The sequence below is a fragment of the Pongo abelii genome, chromosome 1 (genome assembly GCF_028885655.2).
Source record: "Pongo abelii isolate AG06213 chromosome 1, NHGRI_mPonAbe1-v2.0_pri, whole genome shotgun sequence".
NCBI classification, from domain to species: Eukaryota; Metazoa; Chordata; class Mammalia; order Primates; family Hominidae; genus Pongo; species Pongo abelii.
The window spans coordinates 183786321-183814064 of record NC_071985.2 but is presented as its reverse complement, the minus strand read 5'-3'; the positions used below and the strand labels follow the sequence as shown (position 1 = coordinate 183814064).

General features: G+C 36.0%; 1 protein-coding gene and 1 long non-coding RNA gene across 4 annotated transcripts in view; one reads left to right on the top strand and one right to left on the bottom strand.

The window, feature by feature from the left end:
- Nucleotides 1-27744, bottom strand: part of AGBL4 (AGBL carboxypeptidase 4) — a 1546465-nt gene that overhangs the window by 994364 nt on the left and 524357 nt on the right. The window lies entirely within an intron of this gene.
- On the top strand, nt 74-24277 carry LOC129050941 (uncharacterized). Its single transcript, XR_008514870.1, has 4 exons — nt 74-206; nt 18086-18213; nt 20134-20247; nt 23228-24277. It is a non-coding gene; the product is annotated as an uncharacterized LOC129050941 (long non-coding RNA).

Here is a 27744-nt window from a genome sequence, read left to right as displayed (position 1 = left end):
TTGTTATGATGTGAGATGACACATGCCTACCTAATGAGATTAGGTGAGGTAAGTGGCATAGGCATTATGACATAACATTAGGCTATTATTGACCTTCTGATAACATGTCAGAAGGAGGATCATCTGCTTTGGGTGATACTGGATCATAGAGCCATAGCAATGTTGATGGTTGAATGTTTGGAGCAGACAATGTCAATGATTAACAGGTTGTGTATACAGTGTGAATATGCTGGAAAAATGGGCTGATTGATTGATGTTCTGGGCAGGACAGACGAGGGACAGCTACTCAGAATAGGTTGAAATTTAAAACTTATGAATTGTTTCCTTTTTGAAATTTTCCACTTAATATTTCTAAACCCCACTTGACTGTGGGTAACTGAAAGTGTGAAAAGCAAAACTGTTGATAAGGGGGGACTACTGTATTACTTTCTAATCAAAACAGTTCCAAAATTCACCAAAGGACTTTATTGTGATTGCATCTGTGTTCCTTTTTACCACATATAGATTTGGTCACTGTATTAACAGGACTATCAGATTTCAAGACCATATTTGTATGAGTGATAAGTGGGTAGAATATGGAAGCTTCCCCAGGTAGGTAGAGCTATTAAGACAGGCCTTCATCCCTCATGAGATCCAGGAGCTTTTCATCTCTATTTCCCGGCCAATTAGTTATGAATGAACTGTGGAAAGAAACAGCAGAGCCCTGGTGTCATGGAAGGTTAGAAGAGAAAATAACCTTTATTGAGCACTGTATTAGTCTGTTCTCATGCTGCTAATAAAGACATACCCAAGACTGGGTAATTGATAAAGGAAAGAGGTTTAAATGACTCACAATTGAGCATGACTGGGTAGGCCTCAGGAAACTCACAATCATGGTAGAAGAGGAAGCAAACATGTCCTTCTTCACATGGCAGCAGCAAGAAGAAGTGCCAAGCAAACGAGAAAAAGCCCCTTATAATACCATCAGATCTCATGAGAACTCACCATTAGGAGAACAGCATGGAGGTAACTGTCCCCATGATTCAATTGCCTACCACTGGGTCCTTCCCATGACACATGGGGATTGTGGAAACTAAAATTCAGGATGAGATTTGGGTGGGGACACAGGCAAACAATATCAAGCACTTACTAAGTATCAGGCTTTATACTAAGCACTTTATATATGTTAATGCTCACTACAATTCTTTGAAATAGTTATTATAATACTTAGAATGTGGAGCCAGGGTTCTGTCAGAAACAAGAGCAGATAATTTTTATTGAGCACTTACTAAGCAACAGGCTTTATACTAAAAACTTTATATACATTAATGTTCACTGCAATTCTTTGAAGTAGTTATTATTACAATATTTATAATGTATAGCCAGGGTTCTGCCAGAAAGTGCCATTTCACTGAGATCTGAAAGATGAGTGGGACAACAGACAAAAGGTATGTTTACAGGAGTAGTGAGAAAGCTTTTCAGGTAGAAGGAACAACATACACAATTCCCCAAGTCAAAAGGCAGCAGGAGACATTCCAGGAAGTAAGAAGCCCAGGGTAACAGGAACCCAAGAGAAGGAGAGGACCATGTGAGAGGAAACTGAAATGTGGGCTGGGGTCCCTTATCATAAGAACTTGTAGTCAAACCAATGTGCTTCCCAAATCTTAGTCACTGGGACATATCTTCATGAGTTTTGAATTGTTTTTGTATCATTTTGACAAAAAATAAATCCTATTTTTTAAAATTAAATAAATTGTTCTCTCTAGTAAGTAAATAGAGTTTATTTAGAAAGTGTTAGGCTGCCATATCTCTTTTTTAAAGATCCAAGGAAAGGGGTTTGTATACATGCTACCACTGGCATTTTAAAAGGTGTGGGGGTAACAATATCCCTCTGATGGCAGCAAAGATCAGAGGAAGGGACTGGAAAAGAGGGTCACCAGTCTAGCCCTGCTCCCTTCCCTCTAGAGCTTACTCTGTTCTAACCTCAGTTCTTACAGGACAGTTTAGGGTATATTTTAATTAAGGGAGTTCATTTTCTCATAACCCTTACCCAGTCTTAACAATTAAATTCACAGAAGCCCACATTAAACCCCCAGTGGTAAGAAACACAATAGGGTATATGAGCTATGACTTTTGACTCTGTGGGTCTATTCTTGGCTTCATCATTAATATGGTGAATATCTTTGCCTTGAGATTTTTAGTACAATTTTAATATACTTTAATTGTCATTTTTTGTGGTATGAATTGTCTTATTAAAATATAATTTTTAAGCAGTTAAATTTATTTACTTAATTAGAGTTCTATTGTCTCCTCAATATCCACATTCTCAGAAGCCAACTTACATCTGCAAATGGGAGGAATATGGAGATGGAGAGAATATATCTTTTAGTACACTAACGTCTAATTATAGGATTGCATTGGTGCACATGGTACCTGGAATCATATAAAATTTTATCTAAAAAAAGAAATCCTGTGCTGATCTTTCAACACTAATATCTTACAACTAGCTTGTCCAACCTGTGGCCCGTGGGCCGCATGTGGCTCACAGTGGCCCTGAATGTGGCCCAATACAAATTTGTAAACTTTCTTAAAACATTATGAGTTTTTTGCTATTTTTCTTATAGCTCATCAGCTCTTGTTAGTGTTAGCATATTGTATGTGTGGCCCAAGACAATAATTCTTCCAATATGGCCCAGGGAATCCAAAAGATTAGACAGCCCTGTCTTAAAGCATGAATGTTAGCACAGACCATGTTCGTCTCTGCTGCACGTGTGGATTTTTTATTTCAGAAGGAACAACAAAAAAAAAAACCAGGTTTGGAGAACCTGATGTGACTATTTTGATTAGTGATAAAGTATAAAAATTTCCAGAAATAACAATAACAGTAGTAAAAATCATGACAATAATGTACAATAATAGGGGTCTTAACGGTTTTTAAATGCTTTTCATATAAACGTTTTCCTTTTATCTTCACATTGATTTAAAAAAAAGGCAGATATTATTAGTACTTCATAAATAAAGAAATTAAGGATCAAAAATGTTCACATTTTGGGGAGTAAGTTGGAATGCCCACAAGGAATCAGAGGCAAATCTGATCAGGCTACTTTTCCTGAACTTTCCAATTAGAAAAGCTATGAGATCTTGGGAAGCCATTGGAATTCTCTATCCTTAATTTATTCATCTGTAAAATGGTCTACATTATAGGATATGGACATAGAGGGATAGAAAAAGACACTGAATTTCACTGGAAGGAAGAATTAGTGTGAATAAAACAGGGCTGTGCCTCCCACAGACACCTGTACACAGGATAAAGACTGCAGGCAAGGCCAAGACTCAGAAGATCGAATGGGCTATTCCAATGAGATCCTTAAGATATATCATGAAGAAGGCAGTGTGGTGGACCACAAAATTACAAGCATACACATCAAACTAAGTCAGTCCTAAGAGATTACTAGCTCTGCTACTTGGCAGCCATTTAAAATGGAGTCTTTTTATTTTCAATTATTTATTTTAATTGGCAAAAATATTGTATACAATTATCATGTACAATATGATTTTTTGAAATATGTATACATTGTGGAATGGCTAAAGTGAGCTAATTAACCTACAAAGCCTCACATACTTATTTTTATGGTGAGAACACTTAAAATCTACTCAGTGATTTTAAAGAATACAATACATTGTTATTAACAATAGTCACCATGTTGCACAATAAATCTCTTGAATTTATTCCTCCTAACCGAAATTTTGTATTTGTATCCTTTCACGAACATCTCACCCACCACACCCCACCCAAGCCCCTAGTAACCACTATACTAACCTTCACCTCTATGAGTTGAATTATTTTAGATTCCACATAGAAGTAATATTATGCAGTATTTGTCTTTCTGTGCCTGCATTATTTCACTTAGCATTATGTCCTCAAGGTCCATCCATCTTGTCACAAATAACAGGATTTCCTTTTTTAAGGCTGAATAGTATTCCATTGTGTATGTATACCACATTTTCTTTATTCATTCATCTGCTGATGGATACTTATGTTGATTCTATATCTTGAATATTGTGAAAAATGCTGCAGTAAATGTGGGAATGCAGATATCTCCCCAACATGTTGATTTAATTTCCTTTGGATATATACCCGGTAGTTGGATTGCTAGATCATATAGTAATTCTAGTTTTAATTTTTTGAGAAACATTCATACTGTTTTCAATAATGGCCATACTATTATACATTCCCACCAACAGTATGCAAATGTTCCCTTTTCTCCACATCATGGTTGCCAACACCTGTCACCTTTTGTCTTCGTGGTAATAGTCATTCCAACAGGTGTAAGGTGATATTTCATTGTGGTTTTAATATGCATGTCCCCAATTTTTCGTGAGATTGAATATTTTTTATATGCCTGTTGGCCATTTGTATGTCTTCTTTTGAGAAATGTCTAATAGTACCTTTGCCCATTTTTAAAAATAGGGTTATTTGTTTTCTTGCTATTGAGTTCCTTACATATTTTGAATATTAACCCCCTATTAGATGTATAGTTTGAGATATTTTCTCCCATTCCATAGGTTGTCTCTTCACTTTATTGATTGTTTTCTTTGCAGTGCTGAAGCTTTTAATTTTGATGTAATTACATTTGTTTATTTTCAATTTTAATGCCTGTGTTTTGGGGTCATATCCAAAAAATCCTTGCCCAGACACGGAGCCAGTCATAAAACCAGTGTCATGAAGCTTTTCCCCTATATTTTCTTCTAACAGCTTTAAAATTTCAAGTCTTATATTTAAGTTTCTAATTCATTTTGAGTTTATTTTTGTAAATGATGTGAGATGAAGTCTATTTTCATTCTTCTATATGTGGATATCCAGTTTTCCCAATACCATTTATTGAAGAGACTGTCCTTTACTCACTGTGTGTTTTGGGCATGTTCGTTGAAAATAAATTGACCATAGATATGTGGGTTTATTTCTGGGTTCACTCTCTATTTCCTTGGTCAATGTGTCTGTTTCTATGCCAGTGCCATGCTGTTTTCATTACTATAACACATTTTAAAATCAGGTAGTGTGATGCCCCCAGCTGTTCTTTCTGCTAAAGGTTGTTTTGGCTATTTCAAGTCTTCTGTGGTTCCACATGAATTGTAAAATTTGTTTTTTCAATTTCTGTGTAAAATGTCATTAGAATTTTTATATAAACTACATTGAATCTGCTTATCATTTGGGGTAATATGGACATTTTTAACAATATTCCAATTTATGAACATGGGATGTCTTACCATCTATTTGTATTTTCCTCAATTTATTTTGTCAATGTTTTGTAATTTTTAGTGTACAGGCCTTTCATTTCCTTGGTTAAATTTATTCTTAAGTGTTTCATTTTCTTTTTTGTAGATGTTGTGAAAGAGATTGTTTCTTGATTTATTTTCTGGATAGTTCATTAGTAAGTGTGTAGAAACTACTGATAATTGCATATTGATGTTGTATCCTGCAACTCTACTGAATTTGTTTATCAGACCTCACAGTTTTTTGTTAAACTCTTTATCATGTTTGTAGACTGTGTTATCTACAAACAAAAACAATTTAGCTTCTTCCTTTCCTATTTGAATGTCCTTTATTTCTTTCTCTTGCCTAATTGCTTGGACTTCCAGTACTATGTTGAATAGAAGAGGCAAGAGTGAGATTACGCAGTATTTGTCTTTCTGTGCCTGGATTATTTCACTTAGCATAATGTCCTCCAGGTCCATCCAGGTTGTCACAAAATTACAGAATTATCTTTTTAAAGGCTAATATAATATTCCATTGTGTATATATACTACAGAGTTGGAGGACATTTTGCTAAGTGAAATAATCCAGGCACAGGGAAAAAAAAAATACTGCATAATCTGACTCCCATGTGTAATGTTGTTCCTGTTCTTGGAAAAAAAAAAAAAGCTTTCAATTATTCAGGGTTGAGCATGATGATAGAGGTGCATTGGTCATATATGGCCTTTACTGTATTGAAGTACTTTCCTCTTATACCTAACTTGTTGATGGTGTTTATCATGAAAATACATTGAACTTTGTCAGATGCCTTTTCTTCAACTACTACCCTTCATTCAGTTAATGTGGTATTGTGGTACATCACATTTATACATTTAAATTATGTTGAACCATCCTTACATTCCAGGGATAAATCCTACTTGATCATGGGTAATGATAACTTTCATGTGCTATTGAATTTAGGTTGCTAACATTTTGTTAAAAATTTTTACACCTATGTTCATCGAGGATATCGGCCTCTAATTTTCTTCTCTGACAGTGTCCTTGTATGGCTTTGGTTTCAGGGTTGTCCTGGCCTTGTAAAATGAGTATGGAACTATTCCCTCTTCTTCAATTTTTTGGGAGTCCTTAAAAAATTGATATTACTTCTTCTTTGAATGTGGTAGAATCAGCAATAAGACCATCAAGAGATGGGTTTCTCTTTTATGGGACACTTTCTATTACTCCTTCAATCTCCTTTCTCAACATTTGTGTGTTCAGATTTTCTATTTCTTCATGATTCATTCTTGGTAGTTTTTATGTGTCTTAAGAATTTATCCATTTCTCCTAAGTTATCCAATTTGTTGGTATATAATTATAAATAAAAGCCTTTTATTATTATTATTATTTCAATAGTTTTTGGGGAACAGGTGGTGTATGGTTACAAGAATAAGTTATTTAATGGTGATTTCTAAAATGTTGGTGCACCCACCACCCAAGAAGTGTATGTGGCACCCAAAGTGAAGTCTTTTATCACTCAGCCCCTTCCAGCCTTCCCCCCAAGTCCCCAGAGTCCATTACATCATTCTTATGCCTTTGTGTCCTCATACCTTAGTTCCCACTTATAAGTGAGAACATATGATATCTGGTTTTCCATTATTTAGTTACTTCACTTAGAATAATGGTCTCCAATTCCATCCAAGTTGTTGTGAATGCCATCATTTTGTTCCTTTTTATGTCTGAGTGGTATTCATATATATATATATAATATGTGTGTGTATATATATATATATGTATATATATATATATGCACATATCACATTTTTTTATCCTTGTTTGTTGATGGGCATTTAGTCTGGTTACATATTTTGGCAATTGAGAATTGTGCTGCTGTAAACATGCATGTGCAAGTGGCATTGCTGGATGAAATGGTAGATCTACTTTTAGTTCTTTAAAGAATCCCCACACTGTTTTCCATACTGATTGTACTAGTTTACATTCCCAATGGCAATGTAAAAGTGTTCCCTTTTCACCACATCCACATCAACATCTATTATTTTTTGATTTTTTAAATTATGGCTATGTTTGCAGGAGTAACTTGGTATTGCATTGTGGTTTTGATTAGCATTTTCCTGATTATTAGTGATGGTGAGCATTTTTTCATATGTTTGTTAGCCATTTGTATATCTTCTTTTGAGAATTGTCTATTCATGTCCTTAGCCTGCTTTTTGATGGGATTATTTGTTTTCTTCTTGCTGATTTGTTTGAGTTCCTTGTAGATTCTGGATATTAGTCCTTTTGTTGGATGCATAGTTTGCAAACATTTTCTGCCACTCTATGGGTTGTCTTTACTCCACTGATTATTTATTTTGCTGTGCAGAAGCTTTTTATTTTTAGTTTAATTAGGTCCCATCTATTTATCTTTTATTTTTTGCATTTGCTTTTGGGTTTTTGTTCATGAACTCTGCCTAAGCCAATGTCAAGAAGAATTTTTCTGATGTTATCTCCTAGAATTTTTATAGTTTCACATCTTAGATTTAAGTTTATGACTCACCTTGAGTTGATTTTTGTATAAGGTGAGAGACGAGGATCGACTTTTATTCTTCTACACGTGTCTTGACAACTATCCTAGAACCCTTTGTTGAATAGAATGTCCTTTCCCCACTTTATGTTTTTATTCACTTTGTCAAAGATCAGTTGACTATAAGTATTTGCTTTATTTCTGGGTTCTCTATTCTGTTCCATTGGTCTATATGCCTGTTTTTATACCAGTACCATGCTGTTTTGGTAACTATTGCCTTGAGGTATACTTTGAAGTAGAATAATGTGATGCCACCAGATTTGTTCTTTTTGCTTAGTCTTCCTTTGGAAAAGTGGGCTGTTTTTTAATTCCATATGAATTTTAGGATTCAGTTATCTAGTTCTGTAAAAATGATGATGGTATTTTGATGAAAAGTGCACTGAATTTGCACACTGCTTTTGCCAGTATGATCATTTTCACAATATTAATTCTATCCATCCATGAGCATGAAATGTATTTGTTTGTGTAGTCTATAATTTCTTTCAGCAGTGTTTTGTAGTTTTCCTTGTAGAGATCTTTCACCTTCTTGATTAGGTATATTGCTAAGTGGATTTTTTGTTTTTGTTTTTGTTTTATGTCACGGTTGTAAAGGGGGTTGAGTTCTTCATTTGATTCTCAGCTTGGTCACTGTTGGTGTATAGCAGTGTTACTGATTTTGCAGCAGTAAACTCTTTCAATGAGTTCTTTCAAATGATCTCTGAATCCTTTTGGTTTTCCTGGTATGTTCCTGAAACAATTATGGTTTTACTCCAAAAGAATTTCCTTTGCTCTGGCTGGTGGTTATTGGAGTGAAGGCTCACAATGTGAGTCTCCACACGCTGTTCTGTCCATCCAAGTTGGAGCTACGCGTTAGTCCTGTCTCCTATCCGCCATCTTCCTCCTGCCAATAACAGTCTTTTGTGATCCTTTGCATTTCTGTGGTATCAGTGGTAATGTCTTTTCTTTCATTTATAATTTTGAGTCTTCTCCATTTTTTTCTTAGTCTACCTGAAGATTTGTCCATTTTTATTTATCTTTTCAAAAAACCAACTCAGTTTCATTGATTTATTATTTTTTCTAGTCTCTGTTTCACTTATTTCTATTTTTATCTTTATTATTTCCTTCCTTTTCTAGTTCCTTGAGGTGTAATATTAGGTGTTTATTTGAGATTTTTCTTACTTTTTAATGTAGAATTTTATAACTGTAAACTTCTCTCAGAACTGCTTTTGCTACATTCCCATAAATTTTGATATGTTGAGTTTTCATTTTTATTTGTCTCAAGATATAGTTTAATGTCTCTTTTAATTTCTTTATTGAATCATTGGTTGTTAAGAAGCATATTGTTTATTTTCCATGTATTTGCCAATTTTCCAAAATTCCTCCTGTTACTCACATCGAGTTTCATACCATTGTGGTCAGAAAAGATACTTGACATAATTTCAATCTTCTTAAATTTGTTAAGACTTGTTTTGTAACCTCACATATTATATATCCTGAAGAATATTTTGTGTCATTTTGAGAAGAATATGTATTCTGCTGCTGTTGGGTGGGATGTTCTCTTTACATCTGTGTAATGGTTAATATTAGCTGTCAACTTGATTGGATTGAAGGAAGCAAAATTTCTAGTTGTGTCTGTGAGGGTGTTGGCCTTTGGCCACAGACTGGAGGCTGCACTGTTGGCTTTCCTACTTTTGAGGTTTTGGGACTTGGACTGGCTTCCTTGCTCCTCAGCTTGCAAAGAGTCTATTGTGGTACTTCACATTGTGATTGTGTGAGACAGTACTCCTTAATAAACTCCTCTTCATGTATTCATCTATCCTATTAGTTCTGCCCCTCTAGAGAACCCTCACAAATACAGATTTTGGTACCAGAAGTGGGGTGCTACTGTAAAGATATCTGAAAATGTGGAAGTGACTTTGGAACTCAAAAACAGGCAGAAGTTGAAAGAGTTTGGAGGGCTCAGAAGACAAAAAAATGGGGGAAATTTTGAAACTTCCTAGAGACTTGGAGAGCTAAGAAGAAAATAAAATGATGTGGAAAAGTTTGGAACTTCCTAGAGAATTGTTGAATGGTTTTAATGAAAATGCTGATAGAAATATGGACAATGAAGTCCAGACTGAGGTGGATTCAGGTGGAGATGAGGAAGTAATTGGGAAGAGGAATAAAGGTGACTCTTGCTATGCTTTAGTAAAGAGACTGATGGTATTTTACCTCTGCCCTGGAGAATCTGTGGAACTTTGAACTTAGGAGAGATGATTTAGGATATCTGGTGGAAGAAATTTCTAAGCAGCAAAGCACTCAAGAGGTAACAGAGCATAAAAATTTGGAAAATTTGCAGCCTGAAAATGCTATTGAAAATAAAAACCCATTTTCTGGAGTGAAATTTAAACTGGCTGCAGAAATTTGCATGAATAATGATGAGCCAAATGTTAATCAGCAAGACAATGGGGAAAATGCTTCCAGGGCATGTCACAGACCTTCCTGAGGGCCCCTACCATCACAGACCCAGGGGCCTAGGAGGGAAAAAATGGTGTCTTGGGCTGGTTCCAGGGCCCCTTTGCTGTGTGCAGCCTTGGGACTTGGTGCCCTGTGTCCCAGCCACTCCAGCCATGGCTAAAAGAGGCCAAGGTACAGTCCAGGCTGTATCTTCAGAGGGTACAAGCCCCCAGCCTTAGTAACTTCCATGTGGTGTTGTTCCTGTGGGTCCACAGAATACAAGAACTGAGGTTTGGGAACCTTCACCTAGACTTCAGAGGATGTATGCAAACACCTGGATGTCCAGGCAAAGGTATGCTTCAGGGGCAGAGCCCTCATGAAGAACTTCTGCTAGGGCAGTGCAGAAGGGAAATGTGGGGTTGGAGCCCCCACACAGAGTCCTCAATGGGGCACTGCCTAGTGGAACTGTGAGAAGGCGGCCACTGTCCTCTGGACCCCACAATGGTAGATCCATTGACAGCTTGCTCTGTGCACCTGGAAAAGCCACAGCTACTCAACACCAGTCTGTGAAAGCAGCCAGGATGGATGCTGTATCCGGCAAAGCCACAGGGGCAGAGCTGCTCAAAGCTGTGGGAGCCCACCTCTTGAATCAGGTGACCTGGATGTGAGACGTGGAGTCAAAGGAGATCATTTTGGAGCTTTAAGGTTTACTTACTGCCCTATTGTATTTTGGACTTGCATGGGACCTATGGCCCTTTTGTTTAAGCCAATTTCTCTCATTTGGAGTGGGTATATTTACCTAATGCCTGTACCCCCATTGTACTTACGAAGTACCTAATTTGCTTTTGGTGGCTCATAATTGGAAGGGACTTACCTTGTCTCAGATGAGACTTTGGACTTGGACTTTTGGTTTAATGCTGGAATGCATGAAGACTTTGGTAGACTGTTGGAAAGGCATGATTGTGTTTTGAAACATGAGGACATGAGATTTGGGAAGGGCTGGGACAAAATGATATGATTTTTCTGTGTCCCCACTCAAAGTCTCATTACAAATGAATTGTAATTCTCATAATCCCCACAAATCAAGGGTGGGACAAGGTGGAGATAATTGGATTATGGGGGCGGTTTCCCCCATGCTGTTCTGGTGATAGTGAGTGTCTTTGGCATCTCTCCTGCTTGCACTCACTTTGTCCTTCCACCCTATGAAGGAGCCTTCTTCTTTGCCTTCTGTCATGATTGTAAGTTTTCTGAGGCCTCCCCAGTAATGCAGAACTGTGAGTCAATTAAACCTCTTTCCTTTCTAAATTACCCAGTCTCAGAGGTATTTCTTCATAGCAGTGTGAGAATGGACTAATAGTCTGTTACATACATTTGATCTTAAGTATAGTTTTATTCCAATGTTTTCTTATTAATTTTTTCTCTGGATGATGATTTGTCCACTGCTGAAAGTGTGATCAATTTATATCTCCCTTCAGATCTAGTAATATTTGCCATATTTATTTAGATGCTCCAATTTTGGGGTGCATATATATTTACAATTGTTATATTCACTTGATGAGTTTACCCCTTTCTCATTACATAATGTCTCTCTTGTCTGTTTTTATAGTTTTGAACTTAAAGTCTATTTCATATGATTAAAAATACAGCTACCCTTACTCTCTTTTGGTTTCCATTTGCATGGCATATCTTTTTTCATCCCTTCACTTTCAGTGTATCTGTGTCCTTAATGTGAGGTGAATCTCTTATAGGCAGAATATACCTGGGTCTTGCTTTCATTTATTCCAGCATGCTATGGCTTTTGATTGGAGAATCTAATCCACTTACATTCAAGGTAATTATTAATAGGTAAGGACTTACTACCACTATTTTTGTTGTTTTATTATTATTATTATTTAGATCTTTTGTTTCTTTATTTCTCTCTTACTGTCTTCCCTGTGATTAAATAATTTTCTGTAGTGGTATGCTTTGATTCTTTGCTTTTTATCTTTTGTGTACCTACTATAGGTTTTTGCTTTCTGGTTACTATGAGGCTTACATAAAATGTTATACAGTAATAACAGGCTATTTTAGGCTGATAACAATTTAACTCCAGTCACATGAAATAACTACACTTTCACTCCACCTCCCATTTTATGTTTTTGATTTCACACTTTACATCTTTTTATAATATATATCCCTTAAAAAGTATTGTAGCTATTGTTTTTACTAGTTTTGTCTTTTAACCTTAATCCTAAAGATATAAGTGACTTAGAAACCACTATTACAGTATTTTAGTATTCTGAATTTGATTGTGAAGTTACTTTTACCAGGGAGTTTTATATTCTCATATGTTTTTGTGTCACTAATTAGTGTCTTTTTTTTTCAACTTTAAGAACTCCCTTTAGCATTTCTTACAAGTCTCGTGACAGTGAACTCCCTCAGCTGTTGTTTGTCTAGGAAAGTGTTTATCTCTCTTTCATTTCTGAAGGATAGCTTTGTCAGGTTCATTAGTTTTAGCTGTCAGGTTTTTTTGTCCTTCAGACTTTTGAATATATCATCCCATTCTTTTCTGGCATGTAGAGTTTCTGCCTCTAGCATTACTGGAACTCCCCTGGAACTCCCTTCCATGTGATTTGCTTCTTTTCTCTTGCTGTTTTCAGGATTCTCTTTTTTCTTTGATTTTTCACAGTCTGATTTAATATGTCTTGATGTAGTCTTGTTAATCCAAACCTGCTTGTAGACTTTTTTGTTTTCTGTATCTGGATATATATATATATCTTTCCCTGGATTTGGAATATTTTCTGTTATTATTTCTTTAAGCTTTCTATCCTTTAGTCTCTCTCTTCTTAATTCCTATACCATGAATATTTGCTCTGTTGAAGCTGTTCTATAATTCCTGTAAACTTTCCTTTTTCTTTTTTCTCCTCTATATATTTTCAAATAATCTGTCTTCAAGTTTACAGATTCTTCTAATTGATCATTTCTGGTGTTGATATTCTCTATTGCATTTTTCATTTCACTCACTGTATTTTTCAATTGATCCTCATTTCCTTATCTAAAAATTGGGATAATATTGTATCTCTCTCAGGGAAACAATAAGAAAAAACTGATTTAGTGTATGTGTAACATCTATTAGAGGGGTCAGCAAACTTTTTGTATAAAGAGCTATATAGCACATATTTTAAGCTTTCTGGGCTAGGCAGCAAAACCAAGGATATTATTTAGGTACTGATATAACAAGAAAGAAAAAAATTTTACAAAAATTTTTCACAAAATCTTTTACACAAATTTTTATTAGAAAAATGTAACATATAATAATAGCAAATTAACTTTTGTTTTTGTTAGTACATGTTGATATGGTTTGGCTACGTCCCCACCCAAGCCTCATCTTGAATTGTAGCTCTTGTAATTCCCACATGTTGTGGGAGGGACCGAGTGGGCAGTACTTGAATCATGGGGTGGGTCTTTCTTGTGCTGTTCTCATGATAGTGAATCAGTCTCATGAGATCTGTTGGTTTCATAAAGGGGAGTTCCCTTGAATATGCTTTTTTTGCCTACCAGTATGTAAGACATGACTTTACTCCTCCTTTGCCTTCCGCCATGATTCTGAGGCATCCCCAGCCATGTGGAACTGTGAGTCAATTAAGCCTCTTTTCTTTATAAATTACCCAGTCTTGGGTATGTCTTTATTACCTGTGTAAGAGTGGACTAATATACATGTCTAGTAATTAAAAGAATGGGATATGGTGGGAAATAATATTTTACTTAATTGGGGAATCAAAGTCAGTGTTGCCTATCAGCAAATTGCTTGCAAAGCCCATCTATAAAAAACATTTTTATTCACAGGCCATACAAAAACAGATAAGCTGGGCTGGACCTAAGGGCTATAGTGTGCCAATCTCTGGTGTATTTCATTGACGGTTCCCAATGAACCATACCTCCCCATATTCACACCCTTATGTACTCCTCTCCCTTTGAATTTGGGCTGGATCTGAAATGGCCTTTTAATTAACAGAAAGCAACAGAAATGATGCTGAATCAGCTGTAGACCTGTTTCAAGAAGATGTGGCAGCTTCCATTCTGCATTCTTGGGTGTCCTAAACCACCCTGTAAAAAGTCCAGCTATCCTGCTAGAGAGATCATATAGAAAAGCCACATTAAGAGGGAGAAACCCTGAGACAACTGGGAGAGAGAATGAATCTTAGCCATACCAGCATCCCAGCTGAGCCTATTTCTCAACCATTAGCTAGGACCAATTACCAGCCATATGGGTGAACCATATTGCTATTCCAGCCCTGGCAATATCTGAGACACTACCACAGCTGCAAGAGAGAACCAAAGTGGGACCAAAAGAACAGTCCAGCTGAACCTAGTCAATCTCATGAACAGACTCATGAGAGACAGTAAAAGCTAATAAATTTACCAATTTACAGTCCTGTTAGAAGTATGTGATAGTTCTATAGTTTTGCATCCTTGCTAACAGTATTTTCAGTTTTTAATTTTTTTTTATTCTGGTGAATGTGTGAAGTTGAACACTTTTCAATTACTTCTTCCCAAGTCATCAAGACTCAAAGAAAATTTTTCCTAAACCTAGAGTTGGAAGCTGCAGGTTATTCAACTGAGAACTTGGGTGTTTCTTGGAGGAAAAAATAATTATTGATAAATGTTTTTTAAGTTCTTGCATTAAACATTTTATTTCTTAAAAGGAGTCTCTTATTATTAGGCATGCATTTAATAACTTAACTCTCACAGCTAGTAATGATTTTAAGAATAAATATGAGATAGATTACAAGGATTCATAATTTTATTACTTCACTGGTTTACGCAAACAACCCAAGAGCTGGGAAATATGATTTTCAGAGTGGTCCCACCACTCTGAAACTTAAGCAACTTGCTTAAGTTGCTCTTAAGGAAGACAGTTTTCTTCTTAATTTTGACTTAGTAATATATCAAATGAGAATGATAATAGCATTTGCAATCTCACATAGTTGTTCAATCAACAAATATTTTCTGAGTACCTATTATGGGCAGGTACTGGGGATACAATGGTAGCCAAAAATAAACATAGCCTCTCGTTCATGAAGTTTATACTCTAGTGTAAACACTAATCCAAGATTAAACAATCAATAATTTAATACATAATAGTTTCATGTATAATTATTAACTAACAAATAGACTGTAAAGTTAAGTTAGAGCATCAGAACCTCATAATTAAGAGTTACCTTACAGATTATCTATTACAATCCTCCAATCTCTTTTTCAAAGATAAACAAAATACTAAAGGATGGTTTTAGAAAAGTTAAAAGTTCCAGATAAATGAGGAGTGCCAACATTACTGTTATGTAATTTCAGAAAGATAACTAGATACACTTATGTTCCAGCATTAAAAATTAGAAATAAAACAGCTTAAACCCAGTATCTTTGACCTTCAATGTGGCCCATAGTAGAAAAATTAATAGTGAAATTTCATTAATCAAAATAAAGCAGGCTCTGATTGTGAAAGTGATTGACTGAGGGCCCACGCAGAGGACAAAAAGTTCAGAAGAGACATAAATTTTATTGACCCACAATGAGAGAGACATCCAGGTCTCTTAGAAAAGTACTATGTTTAGAGCTGGCTTGGAACTCTGACCTAGTTCGGCTACATATACACGGGTTCAAATCCCTGCAAACTTCTATGTAACCTTAGGCAAATTACTTATCCTCTTAGACCTAAGCTTCTTAATTTCTTCATCTGTAAAATGAAAATAATCATGATCATCTCACATGATTATTGTGAACATTAAGAAAAATGAGGTATATAAAGCATCAGGCATGGTTAATAGTTTCCTTCTTTTCTCCTGACTGTGGGGATTATAGTATTGATTACAGGCAATCTCAAATTTGTGATATGACTCAATACAGCAATTACCATATGCCCAAACTCAAATCATCCAATAAGACATGAGAATGATAAAGAGAAGAAAAACATGATCCCTGCTTAAAGTACTTATAATCTAGTAGGGAACATGGATAAGATACCCAAACACCCCAAACACAAAGCCAACTATGATGCCTGAAGTGTGGCATACCAAACTGTGTTAGTATTCAAATGGGAGAACACACTTCAGGATGAGGTGGGGGCAGGGAGGATCAAAGAAAGCTTCCTAGAGAGGTTGCCCTTGAAAGAGGCCTTGAACGATGGATTAGATTTTGACAGTCAGAGATACAAGGAGAAGATTCAAGGTGGAGAGGAAACATACACAAAGGCAAAGAGATAGGAAAGTGTATGGCAGATTACGTTAAGAAGAGGATAACCAATTATTTTTTAAGTAATATTGAGTGTCTCCATATGTCAGGGCCTGTATTGAGTATTTACATGCATTATTTTATTTACCTGTGGAGGTAAGTTTTATTTTCCTCAATTTTTAGATACTTGGAAAGGTAAATTATCTTGCCAAATATTTTTTACAGCTATTTAATTGGAGACCTGGGTTATAAAAACATGTGTCTCTTATTCCGAAGACCACTCTTTATAACTAATGAGTAGTGAGAAATGCAGCTAGAAATAAGGACTCGATTGACACCAGGGAGGCCTCTAAATACCAAGGTGAAAAGTTTGCATTTTGAATTAAAAACCAAATAGGGAGTCATTGGAGGTTTCTGAGCAGGAATATGACATGGATAAAGATTATATTACATAATGTTTAAGAGCTTAGAATTCATAGCTAAACTACCTTAAATTGAATCCCAATTCTTCTGCTTACAACCTTTATGGCCTTGGAGCAAGTTACCTAATTTTTCTGTCCCTTAGTTTCCTCATCCATAAAATAAGGGTAACAATATTACCTACCACAATGTTGTGGGAAAAATTAAGTCCATTAATATATATGAAATACTAGAATTCCTGGCTTATAGTGAACACACACTAAATATTAGGTGCTACTGCTGCTATTCCTTTAGGAAGGCAACTACTGAACTTTTGTATCTCAGTCTGACAATTCAGCCTTTTATTCAAGGATGAGCAAAAGGCTAATTGTACATTGTCAGTGAAGGCAAGGCTTGCTTTGTGAGTTAATAAGAATCCAGGAGGAATGTTTAATATAATTAAGAGGGTAAGTAGCTCAGGACATTCTCCCCATAGCATCATCCTCTAGTTCCTATCCATAATGATAATTAGAAATTGAAGCTCCTTAGCTTGGTATTTTCTCCCCAATGCGTTTCATAATCTGCCTTCTTCTTGGGAGAAGAAGACTATGAAATGCAGTGGGGAGAAATACCAAGTTAGAAGACTTGGATTCCAGTCACAAACCTGATACTGATTCATTCTGCTGGACAGAATGACTCTCCCTTTTAACATTGTACATGGACAGATGACTCTCCTTTTTAGCTTTGAAAAGTTAAAAGTTCCAGATAATTGAGAAGTACCAAGATTACTGTTAATGTAACTTCAGAAAGATAACTAGACGCACTTATATTCCAGCATTCTGAGTCCTCAACAGTAAGTAAGGAATGATGCTTGCCCTCTGCATGGATCATCATGAGAATTAAATGAGATATATGATATGTAAAATATCTTGGTTTGCATGGTGCTATGTACATAGTAGGTATTCAAAATCCTGTTGAACAAAGTTTTTGTTCTATTCGAGAAGTGTCTTTAGAAGTAAGAAAAAAGGTAAAGCAGATGGTGGAATATTTCTGCATTTCAGCCTTGGAGAAGGTAAAAAGCTCTGTATTGAAACTGTCCCTTAAAATGTGTAAGAAGAGGGTTGGTATAGTAGAAAGAGCCTGAGATTCAAAGTAAAGTGGAACTAGGATTAAATCCTACCTGCAGTATTTATTAGCTATGAAATATTGAACCAACTATTTGAGCATCTGCTTTTTCCAAATATAAAATTGAAATATTAATACTTGCCTCATAGGTTGGCTCAGATAATTAAATTAAACACTACTCCTGAACTGTAATCCCTAATGTTGGAGGTGGGGCCTGGTAGAAGATATTTGGATCATGGGGGCAGATCCTTCATGGCTTGGTGCTCTTCCCACAATAGTGAGTAAATTCTTACAAGATCTTGTTAAGTTTGTGGCATTTCCCACCACCGCCCCCCCCTTTTTCCTACTTCACCATGTGACATGCCTGCTCCCTCTTTGCCTTCTGCCATGATTGGAAGCCTCCTGACACCCTCTCCAAACCCAGAAGCAGATACCATGATGCTTCTTGTACAGCCTGCAGAACCATGAGCCAATTAAACCCCTTTGCTTATAAATTACCCAGTCTCATGCATTTCTTTATAGCAATGCACAAACAGACTAACACAACTAATTATACAATTCTTCCCAGATATTACTGATGAGAAAACAGAGACACAGGGCACACAATCTCACCCTAGATCACAGGGCTAGAAAGTGACCAAAAAAAAAAGTAGAATAAAACTACATATATTTAACTCTCCTCCAAAGTTGCATTCTTTTCAAAAATCTTGTAAAAAATTCCAAAGTACTTTCCCTCTATTATCTCATTTTATCCTATTCTTGAGGAAACTCTATTATATAGACTGACCAGGAATAACTATCCCCATGTTACAAATGGGAAAAGAGAAATTTGAAGAAGATAAATGACTAATGTCACACAAACAGCAGTCACACTTCAACCTCTGCCATGTGGCATAACTGGAAAATGAACCCCTATCTTTAAACTCCAAGTTCAGTGTTCTTTCTAGTATAAATCTGAATTTCCCAAATACCATGCCAGAATGAAGATTTCTCCTTAAATTCAGACTCCTCCCATATTAATCCAAATTAATAATGTTTTGCTGTGGCTATTTCTTTTTAAAATTTCCAACTTTTATTTTAGATACAGGGGGTACATGTGCAGATTTGTTACATGGGAATATTGCATGATGCTGGGATTTGGAATATGGATCCTGTCACCATGGTAGTATTGCCTGATATGTAGTTTTTTAACCTACCCCACTCCCTCCACCCTCTAGGATTCCATAGTGTCTTTTGTTCCCATTTTTCTGTTCGTGTGTGCTCAGTGCTTAGCTCTAATTTACATAAGTGAGAACATGTTTGGTTTTCTGTTCCTGCATTAATTTGCTTAGTATTATGGCTTCCAGCTCCATTCATGTTGCTTCAAAGGACATGATAATTGATTGTGAATGTTTTCTACTTTTACAACTTTTCCTATGTTTATAGAAAGACTTGTCCCAGTAACATTCCTTTCACTACAGATAAAGATATTTCAATTCAACAGTCTTCTTTATGATAACTGATTTATATTTTCTTCTTAATTTACAGGTGTTACTATAAATGACTATTACAATTGCTTTTCAACTTTTCTTGCTGCGCTGGGTCAACTGACTGCTTGACTGACAAATTAATCACTTAACAAAAATGGCCTGACCACTTGCTGTTTGCCAGACACTGTGGTGGGCATAAGCAGGGTTGCTATATACAGTTATGAAGGGTCTTCCTTGCACAAGGACTCCATTTCATGGGCTAAGACTGGCTCCTAGGTATTTTATTCTCTTTGAAGCAATTGCGAATGAGAGTTCACTCATGATTTGGCTCTCTGTTTGTCTGCTATTGGTGTATAAGAATGCTTGTAATTTTTGCACATTGATTTTGTATGCTGAGACTTTGCTGAAGTTGCTTATCAGCTTAAGGAGATTTTGGGCTGAGACGATGGGGTTTTCTAGATATACAATCATGTCATCTGCAAACAGGGACAATTTGACTTCCTCTTTTCCTAATTGAATACTTTTTATTTCCTTCTTCTGCCTCATTGCCCTGGACAGAACTTCCAACACTGTGTTGAATAGGAGTGGTGAGAGAGGATATCCCTGTTTTGTGCCAGTTTTCAAAGGGAATGCTTCCAACTTACAAGGGACGTGAAGGACCTCTTCTTTTTTTTTTTTTTTGCTAATTTTTTTTTCTTTTTATTATTATTATTATTATTATTATCAAGGAGAACTACAAACCACTGCTCAATGAAATAAAAGAGGATACAGACAAATGGAAGAACATTCCATGCTCATGGGAAGGAAGAATCAATATCGTGAAAATGGCCATACTGCCCAAGGTAATTTATAGATTCAATGCCATCCCCATCAAGCTACCAATGACTTTCTTCACAGAATTGGAAAAAACTACTTTAAAGTTCACATGGAACCAAAAAAAGAGCCCACTTCGCCAAGTCAATCCTAAGCCAAAAGAACAAAGCTGGAGGCATCACACTACCTGACTTCAAACTATACTACAAGGCTACAGTAATCAAAACAGCATGGTACTGGTACCAAAACAGAGACATAGACCAATGGAACACAACAGAGCCCTCAGAAATAATGCTGCATATCTACAACTATCTGATCTTTGACAGACCTGACAAAAACCAGCAATGGGGAAACGATTCCCTATTTAATAAATGGTGCTGGGAAAACTAGCTAGCCATATGTAGAACGCTGAAACTGGATCCCTTCCTTGCACCTTATACAAAAATTAATTCAAGATGGATTAAAGACTTACATGTTAGACCTGAAACCATAAAAACCCTAGAAGAAAACCTAGGCAATACCATTCAGGACATAGGCATGGGCAAGGACTTCATGTCTAAAACACCAAAAGCAATGGCAACAAAAGCCAAAATTGACAAATGGGATCTCATTAAACTAAAGAGCTTCTGCACAGCAAAAGAAACTACCATCAGACTGAACAGGCAACCAACAGAATGGGAGAAGATTTTTGCAATCTACTCATCTGACAAAGGGCTAATATCCAGAATCTACAATGAACTCAAACACATTTACAAGAAAAAAACAAACAACCCCATCGAAAAGTGGGCAAAGGATATGAACAGACACTTCTCAAATGAAGATATTTATGCAGCCAAAAGACACATGAAAAAATGCTCATCATCACTGGCCATCAGAGAAATGCAAATCAAAACCACAATGAGATACCATCTCACACCAGTTAGAATGGCCATCATTAAAAAGTCAGGAAACAACAGGTGCTGGAGAGGATGTGGAGAAATAGGAACACTTTTACACTGTTGGTGGGACTGTAAACTAGTTCAACCATTGTGGAAGTCAGTGTGGCGATTCCTCAGGGATCTAGAACTAGAAATACCATTTGACCCAGCCATTCCATTACTGGGTATATACCCAAAGGATTATAAATCATGCTGCTATAAAGACAAATGCACACATATGTTTATTGCAGCACTATTCACAATAGCAAAGACTTGGAACCAACCCAAATGTCCAACAATGATAGACTGGATTAAGAAAATGTGGCACATATACACCATAGAATACTATGCAGCGATAAAAAATGATGAGTTCATGTCCTTTGTAGGGACATGGATGAAGCTGGAAACCATCATTCTCAGCAAACTATCACAAGGACAAAAAAACAAACACTGCATGTTCTCACTCATAGGTGGGAATTGAACAATGAGAACACATGGACACAGGAAGGGGAACATCACACACTGGGGCCTGTTTTGGGGTTGGGGGAGGGGGGAGGGATAGCATTAGGAGATATACCTAATGTTAAATGACCAGTTAATGGGTACAGCACAGCAACACGGCACATGTATACATATGTAACAAACCTGCATGTTGTGCACATGTACCCTAAAACTTAAAGTATAATTTAAAAAAAAAAGAATCAAGACTGCCCCCCACAAAAAAAAAGACTTGCCCAATGGAGGGGGTACTTTTTTCTAACTCACACAAAGATTCATTACGAGGTAGCTCTAGCCCTGATGCTGGGAGACAGAAATGGATATGACAGTGTCCTTATCTCCAAGGATCTCACAATATAATAGGGAACACAGGCAAATACACATGCAATTATACTATATCATCACAAATGGTGTTATAAAGTAAAGTCCAAGGTGCCATGAAATCACATAAGAGGGACAACTAACTCAGCCTGGAAGATCAAGGGAGGTTCTCCAAAGAAGGTAACAACTAAACTGAGCCCAAATAAATAGATGTTAAAGAAATACTTGTAGATAAAAAAGAGGTGTGCTGTCTCCCACAGAAAGAGAACAATTTTAGCAAAGAAACAGAGGAAAGAAACATCATTGCACGTACAGCATTGCTGTGGGATAACATTTGACGTTAAGTTTTAAGAGGCAAGGTGGGGAAAAGGAAAAGAAGGAATCAGGGACAGATATTGAAGGCTTTGCCAAACTAAGGAGTCTGTTTTTTATATGACGTGGGTAATAGGGTGCCATTAAGAGAAATAAACCAGGAGAGGATATGTGATTAGATTTGCATTTTATAAAGATTCTTCTGACATGGGGATGGAGGAAGTGCTGTGTCTAGGACTTTCATATAACACCATTAGAGATGTTTCAAAGAATTATTTGTTTAGTAATCCAATTTAGATTTTCAAAGCAGAGAGGAAAAGTAATATCCTTAGAAATGTTCCTATGACTCTCACTGTGTCAGGCATACATGTCAAGTAGACAGACATTCCTATATGTGACGCAAATCTCATTTCTGAATGATTTTATAAAGCTCAAGCTTGTTTCATATAATAAAAATGATAATCAAAACATAAATTTAAATATAATAGGCCATATTTCAACAGATTCCATTTACATTACTCCTATACAAGGTATCATTTATGATGGTGCATGGACACCTAATCTCGATGTTGTGAAGGTGACCCAGGCTGGGTAGGGAAGGCAGCTGAGCCAGTGAAAGCATTTACACATCACCTCAAGTGTGTATCACAAAGCTCACCTTTGCATGAAGGGCCATTTGGACTGTGAAGAAGCAGAAGTCCAAATCAAGGACAATGAGAGTATTGAACTAATATATCTAGTATCAAGACCCAAAGTCCATTCTTAAAGAAAAACATACTCCAAGAGGGGAAATTTATATGAATTCTAAAACTCTTTGAAGGTTGAGGACCAAAAAAATCAGTATTACCAGGGTAGAAATGGGTATTTCTCCTAGTATCAGTAGCATGGTCACAGCACATAATATATAAAAGAAGAATTTTCACTTGCCACCATAATGTCTTACTGTTTTTCTCATCCCAAGGTTTTTGCTGAAAGAATCAAGAGTTCAGTGACAGAAGAATGAGGGTCACAGAAGCATGAAGACAAAGGAGAATGAGGGTCATTTATTCAATAAACATTAGTAACACTCATTCTATAAGCCAGGCACTATGCTAGGAGCATTCAGAAGTACTGTCTCACGTAATAAAGCACTACTACCTCCATTTTGCAGATAATAAAACTGAGGCAAGTATACCTTAAGACTAGATGAAAAGTCCACATAGAGTTTATCTTTAAGTACAAAGTACTTCTTTACAAAAAATTAAAAGATAGAGACTCAAATTTATTAGAAATATTCAATATAACAATCTTTTAATGATTTCTGGAAGCATTTACAATCATAAATATATACGTACTATTTTAAAAGGTAAATGTACCATGGCAAACTGCTGCTGCTACCTTTCTTACCAATCTAATATTGAGTCAGACTAAATTATGTTAATGATTCACTGTTACAAATTCTGTTCCTTTATCAATAATCTCCCTACCTTTGCTATTGTACACTGAATCATATTATTTGTTCATTCATTCATTCACTCATTCTACTTGGTGCCTCTCATATGCCACATGCAGTCCACAGACTGAAGTATAATGGGAATCCACCCCTGCTCTCAAGAGATTCAGTTTGTAAGGGAAGCCAGACAACTGTACAGATAATTAACATACAATGTGATAAGTGCTGTGATATAAGGATGTTCAGGGGGGCTGTGTAGCATAGTTAGGTTACATTCATTCAGTCTGGAGGCCAATATATCAGGGAAAACCCAGGGCCTTCCTATCAATAAAAAATACTGAGATCCAACACACTTTTCAAAAAGCTTCCCTTAGCCCAATCTTCCCATGGGCGGTTTCTCCTCAAGACCTGTGACTCTATGACACCAAACCCTTCTCCATTCACTCATCCAATATTTACTGAGCATTTCCATTATGCCAGACATTGTGCTAGGCACTGAAGTTACAAAGCTAAATAAGATAGAGATGTTTCCTGTACCATGAGTTTGTAATCTAATAAAAGAATCTGCTGTAGCCTTTGAAAAGATTGCTAAATTATATAACATCAATATCAATAAGCAACTTGACTTTCGTACACCCTTGCTGTGTGACTTTTGACAAGTCATTTCACCTCTCTATCCTTGGTTTCTTCATTTGTAAAATGAAAATAATATTTGCCTTATTCATTTTAAGGAATTTTCAAGATCAAAGGACATAATGAATGCAAAAGCACCTTGATACTATAAAGGGATGTAAAACTATAAGGAATTTTGTCATTCTCATGATTAAAAGAAGGTTCTGATTTAATTAAATGTATGAATCACAAAATACTTAAAATAAATGCAATTGTATTACTTTTTAATATTTGTAGTAACTAAAAGCAGGCCAATAAACTACCATTTAGTACAGATCATTTGGAGATTCACTTAAAGGCACACATATAAAGTATTCATATTGATTTGTGAAAGTAGACATTTCTGAACTGTTCAAAAGCTGTCAGATCTCTGGAGGGTTATAAATAATCCCTCTTACAAAGAGGTTTATAAAATTATTTGCTTTACTAAAAATAAGTTTGCATAGAAAATGCAAACATTAGCCTGAGTTATTTCCATTTTCACATTAACTGAAACTATATTAATGGGTTTCTACTATTTTGAAGTTGGAGAAAGGCATTGATATGCCATAGAAGATAGAAAATAGAATTTGTCATCAGAATACCAAACCTGACTTATGGCTATACCATTTGATGCCTATGTGATCTTGGGTGAGTCTCTTAAGAGGGAATGATATTGGTTTTTCATTATCTAAAATATGGAAAATAAGCATAGACAAATGACAAGTTCACTATGAGAAATAAGTGAGATAGAACATCTGGAAAAGCTTTTCTTTTAATCTATAAAACAACTTAAAGATGTTAACTGATATTAATATTATCATTTTAGTCTGTATTTTAACTCTACTTACTTAAATAAATGATGTTCATACAACTAGTTTGCTTTTAGTTAATCCCAGAGTTCATCCTGTTTTACAGGTGAAAAATAAAACAGAGGCCAAAACACATTAGGACTAAGAAATACCACAGACTAGAAATGAGAAAATATGAATTCTAATATTATTTTCACCACCAATGGCTTTGAAACCCTATGTAGTCACATATCTTTTTTATACCTTAGGATTCAGTTTTGAAAACTGAGGCAAATACTCTACCTTGATCACTCTACAGGTATTAAAAACACAATGTGAAAAGCAATAACTGATTCCCCCAAAATATTTTGTCATAGCCAAGTCAGATAAACAAAAGAAATTTACCAACTCAAATGAGACTATGCAAACTAGGTGAGTCTATGAAGCTGAGTTTGGCAGAGACTAAAGAACTAAAAGTGGAAAGTAGGGAGTGAGGCTTAGAGTGCTGTAGAACTGACAATTTCATAAATTAGATTGTTTTTGTTCTTGTTGATTTTTTAATGTTGTCTTTGTGGCTGTCAATGTGGGACAGTGAATAAGGGAAGTCAGAAGTGAGGGCCCCAGTAGTAGTTTAAAAATATAGATGGAGAATGCACATACAAGGTCTTGCTCAGATTCTGAGAACCTGAACAAATAACAATCCCTTGGCAATGGAAGGTCAGCGTTGGAGACAAGTGACCTGATAATCTGCTAGTCTCTCACTCTTTATTCTAATGATCTTTGGAAGGCTATGATTACCTGCTCATTGCTCCTGCCTGTTACTATTTAACTTCCTCCTCTGGTTATGCTTGTTTTATTTATCATTAGGCACTGAAGCTCAGATCCTAAGGGCTTTCAAGAGCCTATGAAAGTGTTTTGAGACTTGAAGAAAATATTGTCTCAAAAATAAAACAAAACAACCCTGCAAAACTGAAATAAGTAAAAATTAAATACCTACAAAAATGACAACTACCCAACTGAACTTCAACTCAACTCTTTTTAAAGATATATATTAACTTTACTTAATTTGAATGGTACATTTTAATGTTTGATATGATGAGAGTTAGAACTCAAAAAGTAAGAAAGCCTAGAGCTTTCAAAAGTCTTAAAAAAGGCCCTACCTCTTGCTTCTATCTCTACTTTACCTTGAACTTTGAATAACCTACTTTGAATATCTTGACTGCTCCCATTACAATCTATACTCAGCTATAATTTAGACTTTGGGTTTCTAAATCCTCATATGAACTTCCTGCTGACCTGGCTGCCTGATCTGATTCCTCCTCTAGATGCTGATTTCCAAACACACACAGCACTCCTCTCCCTTTCTGCCAATTCCTATTGAAAATAAATAGAGTGCCACCTCTTAGTTCTCAATGTAGAAGTTTATCACTCACCAAAGATCACTCACTTTTTTTTTTTTTTTTTTTGGAAACGGGGTCTTGCTCTGTTGCCCAGGCTGGAGTGCAGTGGCATGATTTCAGCTCACTGCAACCTTGTCTCCTGAGTTCAAGCGATTCTCCCGCCTCAGCCTCCCAAGTAGCTGGGACTACAGGCATTTGCCATCACACCCAACTAATTTTTGTATTTTTAGTAGACACAGGGTTTCACCATGTTGGCCAGGCTGGTCTTGAACTCCCAACTTCATATGATCCACCTTGGCCCCTCAAAGTGCTGGGATTACAGGCATGAGCCACTACGACTCACCCATTCACTTTATGTAGTACATTTATAATGTACATTTATACAGTACATTTACAATTGCCATCAAGAAAAATTTTGCTGCCCAAAGCAATCTACAGATTCAACACTATTCCTATGAAACAACCAATGTTATTTTTCACAGAATTAAAAAAACTACTCTAAAATTCATACGGTACAAAAAAGAGCCTGACTAGCAAAAGCAATCCTAAGCAAAAAGAACAAAGCTGGAGGCATCACATTACAGGACTTCAAACTAAACTATAAGTTTACAGTAACCAAAACAGCATGGTACTGGTACAAAAACAGACACATAGACCAATGGAACAGAATAGAGAATCCAGAATAAATCCACACACCTACAGAACAGAATAGAGAACCTAGAATAAATCCATACACCTACACCCATCTGATCTTCAACAAAATCAACAAAAATAAACAATGGGGAAAGGACTCCTTATTCAATAAACAGTGCTGGGATAACTGGATAACTGGCTAGCCATATACATAGAAGAATAAAAATGGACCCCTATCTTTTACCATAGAAAAAAACTAACTCAACATGGATAAAATATTTAAATGTAAGACCCCCAACCTATAAAAATTCTAAAAGAAAAACTAAGAATATGATTCTGAACATCAGTCTTAGCAAAGAATTAATGACTAAGTCCTCAAAAGCAATTGAAACAAAAATTAAAATTTACAAGTGGGACCTAATTAAACTAAAGAGTGTCTTCACAGCAAAATAAACTATCAACAGAGCAAACAGACAACCCATAGAATGAGAACAATAGACATTGGAAACTATTAGAGGAGGGAATGAGTACAGGGGCAAGGGCTGGAAAACTACCTATTGGGTATTTTGCT